The 5,785-nt window shown below is 33.3% G+C and overlaps 1 long non-coding RNA gene across 1 annotated transcript; it reads right to left on the reverse strand.

The window, feature by feature from the left end:
* Positions 1-2,738: 2,738 nt before the first annotated feature.
* On the reverse strand, positions 2,739-3,547 carry LOC149196066 (uncharacterized). The gene is made up of 2 exons (XR_016255205.1): positions 3,343-3,547; positions 2,739-3,192 (listed from the first exon to the last, which is right to left on the reverse strand). It is a non-coding gene; the product is annotated as an uncharacterized LOC149196066 (long non-coding RNA).
* Between the last annotated feature and the right edge of the window lie 2,238 nt (positions 3,548-5,785).

Raw genomic sequence — 5,785 nt, forward strand, 5'->3', positions numbered from 1 at the left:
AATCAACAAATTCACACTAAAAAAAAATAAAAAAATATAATCACCAAAAAAATGACATCATTTCTACAAACTGTACCCGTGGCTGCAACATCCAATAATCCCACCTACAATAGGGGATTTTGATAGCAATATCATATATATTGGAGGGCAATCTTGCTTTTGCATAAATGAAAACGTATTGTAGGCTCCCCATATTAGAAACTTCACACCTCTCTCTTCTTAAATAACTTAAACTGTCACTTTCCACCTCATTTGAATAAATAAACTAGCAATTGTCCCAAAAGGTACAAAGAGAGACCGATAGGAGTATTAGATTGGAATTGTTGATTTTTTCTAGAAGAGTTAATTGGTTTGTGGAAAACCTTGTTTTCTTGGACTAGATCATTGTGCAATTACTTTTCTTTGGATTTTTTGTTTATATCTATATTACAAGGAACACATTGAATGTCTTATTTCATTTTAGAGTAAGTTAATTACCCAAAATCAAGAAACCTCTATAGATGGCCAAGCATATACGAAGCTTGCTAGTGACCAATGCAATAACCACCATGACTATCCTCTACCAATATATTTCATTGAAAACCATAATTGTATATTGCATTTAGAAAGTCAAAACATAATATTAGAAAACATGTTGATATATTGCTATTAAAAAGTTAATTCCATTAGAAGCCATGATATTATTATTATATTTTATAATGAATAATATACATATATAGAATGATACTACATTGAAAACCATAATTGTATATTGCGATTAGAAAGTCAAAATATAATATTCTAAACCATGCTAAATATGACATTACAAACCTTAAATGTCAAAGGGAGAACTTAGAAGTTGGAAATTAAATGACCACAGCCATTCCGAAGATCATGTCTATAGAGACGTTAAAAAACCATGGTCAATGCCAAATTAGGAGGCCGGAAGGCAAAAACAAAAATAAAAAAATACCAAATCGTTGCTAACATTACATGTAGCCATGTAGCAAGAATAAAAGAAGCACTTCTTCCCCATGGATGCCTTCCTGATTGTGATCTCACGCTCGCCTGAAGATGACCATGCCTGAAGACGACTATCTAAACATGAACATGCATGCTCTCCTAAAGACAACCATGCTTGAAGACGACCATCTAAACATGAACACGCACGCTTGAAAGGAGGAACAACACACCGGACACTATTCAAATCAGCTAATGAAGTATTATAAATTCTTGAAAATTTTGGAAGAGTTTATAATGATGGTTTTGATCTTGTTGAAGACTGATTCATAGCACATGCTATTGCGTTAATAATATTTGACTAAATTAAATGTCACACGACAAGAATCAATCATTATCTGCATGCATAATGAAACACCATGGCAAATTATGCAGTGCGGTCAAAAATGAACATCATGCAGTTTTCAATAAAAAATTTGTTTTATATTGTCTGCATACAAGAAGGGTTTATCTGGCAAATATTTGTGGACGTTATTTATTTGTATTGCAGGTGCTCATCGCAAGTTAGCCTTATGTTGGACTGCGAATTCAGCCCAAGCCCATTGTCATTAATAAAATCAATGCTTTATACAGATATCTATTCTTAAATGAAAACAATTTCACTCTTCGCCATATTAAAAGATGCCAACCGACACAACACAAAACATAAAATGTTGATCGGGGACAGAATTGGAAACCTAGATAGAAAATGGCACAGCCGAAACCTCAACTACGCAGACAGGTTACTAACAGAATCGAACCTTCAACCTTAGGCACGAAAATCTTTCAAGTTCAACCATCTGATAACTGTAAAAACAATATTACAAAATATTTTGCGCACATCTTGAAATGGATTTAAATATCAAATTATACCCCGACTGAGGTTATAAAGTTACTTTTCTCAAACCTTAACAATACAATGATTGCGTATTCAAGGAATAGTATCTAATAAATCCAATCTCTAGCTAGTACTCCAAATTTTGCATATATAATTATCTGAAAATCTAAATAGTCAAGTTAGTTCTTCCCCTGGTGGCGTTCGAATGCTTACTACTATAGACATCCCTAACTGGTCTGAATCTATTGGATACCCATTTTAATAAACTCACATCTACTACAGTTTGCTCAAACAAATTTACAAGTTAAATGCGTAAAATCTAAAGATCAGATCGTGAAAATTTAACAGTGGATCATGACCCAAATCAAGGAGCTAAGACCTCATAATTAGTCTCCCGCTTAAACAAACAGGAAGGAACAGTGCAAATGCATTTTTATATATCCGACGGTCTATCAAAAGGGATTGTATATACATAATTATATCAAACAAAGCAGATACCATGCAGATTATTGAGTTTTTCCCTGCAAAAATTATTTGGATCTTGCGCTAGCAAAGCTCATGGCTCAAACGTCACTCTGTAAGAACACACATTTCCAACGTATCATATCGGCGTCTTACAAATTTTCAATTGATGTGGTTCGTCCACTCATGATTTTGCTTCCAGCAGTCCCAATGGGATTCCAGTGCACTCTTCAAATCACTTCACCCCTTATGGGGAATTATGGATAAAAGAAACAGTGGCTGGACTCTGCATACCTGAAAGAAAAACCACTTTGCTACCGGCCTTTCTATCTAGAGAGACGAGTGATATAGGGATTTCTAGCTAAAGGGATGAATGTTAGAGCGCTACAACAATGTGATTACGAAATTTATAGATTGGCATCTCATAAGTTAAAATTATTTGCAAGTGTCCACACGGAACTAAGTAAACCCAGACGAGTTTATCAAATCTAACGTTTATACAATAAAAATACACCAGCTAAAGGTCAGGTCTAACAGCCAGATTTAGGCAGTTCAAAAGCAGATTCCTGCATCTGGTTACGTTGAACCAAAGGGCAGTAAAAGGTGGATTCATAGCCTCCGTTTTTTCTACTCCAGATTGCAATAGTACTGTCAATGTAGTAGCATTCATGGTGGTTTCACCCAAATCAATAATAATATATTGTGTTGATAAATTTGTTCGAACATTTGAGCAAAGGGCTGGAAGGATTTACCTCATCTTTCAACATATGCAACAAGGTGGTCTTGCCTGCATTATCTAGGCCTAGAAATAGAATCTTGGCCTCTTTCTGCCACAGGCCTAGAGTGGCAAGAACGCTGTAAAACCAATCGAACAGAAACATCTTCGAGCCTTCCAATAGTTTCTTACGCAGAACCTGCGAATGACTCCGTAGAGACAAGGATACCCAAATGGGAAATCAGATCCAAAACAATTATCTGCAAATAACCCAATTGATTTTTCACCGTGTCGAATAAGCCGAAGTCCAAAGAAATCGAGAAAACGATAACTTTCTGCTATACCAGACCTGGAATTAAGTATTTCAAAGCCGAAAACGACCGTAGAAAGCTAAGGGTCCAGAATTGCAGAGACCCTGAGAATAAATAGCCACGCTCCAAAAACGAAAAAACCCACGACGGATCTGTCCCCGGAGCTTCTAGTGACGGAGGATTTCTGCTCCGAAATCTCGAGAAAAAGGCATTGTGAGAAAAGCCTCACGAATAAATAAATAAAAGCACACACGTATGTAATATGATAGATAAAAGAATGGAAAAAGCAGTAAAAATATCTTGTCATGACAAGAAGGCAACTCAATCTATATTTGGAAAAAGCAGTCATAGTCAAATCAACGGTTGAAAGTGTCTCGCCTGATCCAACGGAGCAGGGTAAAAGTGTTGACGATTGTTGATGCATAGGAAGGCCTATCAACCTAATAATATTGATGTGTTTTCTATTATTTTATTTATTAATTTTATTAAAAATTTAGGTGAAATGATAAATTTTATTAGAAATTTTGGTGAAATGATAAATTTTATTATAAATTTTGGTGAAATGATAAATTTAAAATTTAAAATCTTCATTTTTAAATTTATTTTTAAACTCTAAATTTATTTATATATAAAAAATAAATATTTTATTTTAAAATTATATCATATATAATATGATTATTAATTATTTTTATTATTAATTGATAGTTTAATTATTTTTAGCAAAAATTAATAAAATAATCGATTTAAGTATTATAATTGTATATATAGAATATTTTTCACAATTTTAAACTTTTAAATATATCCTATTTTTTAAAGTTTACTTTGTGCTCCACTGAAATAAAGCAGAATCAAATGCCTAAATAGAGAGTCTATTGAAACTTTTTTTATTAGGCATTGGCCGGGGAGCAGCAATTTCGTTGGCCAAAAGGTTTAGGAGTATATATATAATTTTGATAGTAAGAGTGTTTTAATTTTGATTGGAAAAAATGTGGTGTGAGAAAGATTTAGTGGCTAAAAGAAAATTAAGTTATTATAAGAATGTCATCAACCCCACCCTAGAAGATCAAAAGTATCTCTCTATTTTAACTAGCTCAAAGAAGAAAATTAATATAGCAAAGATTAGAACGAATTCTCATGAGCTCCATAGTGAAACAGGTCGTTGGGCAGTTCCTAAAAAGCCATGGATGGAAAGGATCTACCATATATGTGAGAATAGGAACATCGAGGATGAAAACCACTTCCTCTTAGAGTGCCCCGCGTATAACCACATTAGATCTCAGTTTCACAATCTTTGTTACAATATTGATCTTCCTAGCCTTTTACAATATCAAAATTATAGTGAGCTCAGGAGGCTTCTCTCCAAGCTTTTTGAGCATAAGAATAAAATCTTAATTCAAAATAAATAATTTGTTTCTTTAGATCCGATAGACCATTGTTTGATCTCAGTGGACGTTAACCAACATCATCATCATCAATTATGTTTTATTTTGATAGTAAAAATATTTTAATTATATTTTTGATAATAAAAATAAATTCAGCACAACCTAAAATTTGTAAAAAATATATCAAAATATTAAAACAAAATGTTTTAAATTAAAATTCTCAAAATTTTAACAAAATTTTATCAGAAGGTAGTTGCTTTTATTATCGTACATTGTCGACACGACAATCACTGTTCACAGGAGAGCAACGTTACATTACGACAACCCCTTTCTTTCTCAAAATAGGACAAAATGAAAAGAGAAAGAAAATGAAGGGAGTAGCTTTTAAATGAAGAAGGAACTACCTTCCCTTGCAATGAAGGATGGAATGAACTGAATTTTAATCGAGGAAGGAACCATCTTTAGTCTCCGTGAAGAAAGTGGTCGGATTTCTTATGAAAGAAGAAGAGGAATCGATGCATCACTCGTGTGAAGGGTTTAGCTTTAGTTAAATGTGAGAGCAGGCCTCCCGTATTTTTAAATATAAATTTGGCACATAACAGGCTAAACCGCAGGAACGTGGTAAAGGGAATAGAGGAAAGGAGAAGAAGAGAAGATCATTTAAAAAGTTTAGAAACTCTATTAAATAAATTTGGCCAATGCACTCCCTACTAGACTATGCTTTCACGCCCGCAATAATTATAACTAATAAAATAATTAGTTAAATGATTGATATGACTCCCTAATAGACTATGCTTAAAAAGAAGGTTATTGAGAAAAGAACTCCAGTACTGAGAGAGATTTGGTAGCAGTGGAATTGGGCATAGCTTTCTTGATCTTGTATAGAAGAAAGTAAATTTGCATTTAGCTTATACTGCATTAACAATGATATTGCCAACATTTGTAGATAAAATTATAATAGAGTATCGCACTTTTCTTATCAGATATAAATGCTTCTATATGCAATAGTTGTGGCTTTCATCAGTAAAAACAAATCTATTGAGAACAAAAATCCAGCACTGAGAGAGATTTGGTAGCAACTGTGGAAATGGAAAACATG

This window comes from Pinus tabuliformis, chromosome 2_2, assembly GCF_031772625.1.
Source record: "Pinus tabuliformis cultivar Carrire ecotype Pingquan chromosome 2_2, CPIR1, whole genome shotgun sequence".
Taxonomy (NCBI): Eukaryota; Viridiplantae; Streptophyta; class Pinopsida; order Pinales; family Pinaceae; genus Pinus; species Pinus tabuliformis.